Source organism: Apis dorsata, unplaced genomic scaffold, assembly GCF_000469605.1.
Source record: "Apis dorsata unplaced genomic scaffold, Apis dorsata 1.3 scaffold_161, whole genome shotgun sequence".
Taxonomy (NCBI): domain Eukaryota; kingdom Metazoa; phylum Arthropoda; class Insecta; order Hymenoptera; family Apidae; genus Apis; species Apis dorsata.
The window spans coordinates 153,718-153,975 of record NW_006263450.1 but is presented as its reverse complement, the minus strand read 5'-3'; the positions used below and the strand labels follow the sequence as shown (position 1 = coordinate 153,975).

At 46.1% G+C, this 258-nt stretch overlaps 1 protein-coding gene across 2 annotated transcripts in view; it reads left to right on the top strand.

Moving 5' to 3' along the window:
• LOC102670619 (protein shifted) overlaps positions 1–258 on the top strand; it is a 4,856-nt gene continuing 4,598 nt past the window's right edge. For both annotated transcript variants that reach the window (XM_006613635.1, XM_006613634.1), the window contains exon 1: positions 1–258. The gene's annotated coding sequence lies outside the window, so the exon portion shown is untranslated.

The window sequence follows — 258 nt, the reverse complement described above, 5'->3', positions numbered from 1 at the left end:
GAAAGTTGATCCCCACTGAAACTTCATATTGGTCTCTGGTTGTGTCAGCTCATTAGATTGCGTGCGTGAGAACGTGCCTGTTCATCTCAAGTCTCGCCGTGAAATCCTGAATTTCACGCATCAAATTGTGGCGTGTTCCATCGACCTGCACACATCGAATCACAAGTGGTACTCACACACGAACAAGTGGAACAGAACTATAGAGAGAGATAGATTTACGTAGCCACAAGGGGGCTAGTCATAAACTGTGCAACACCT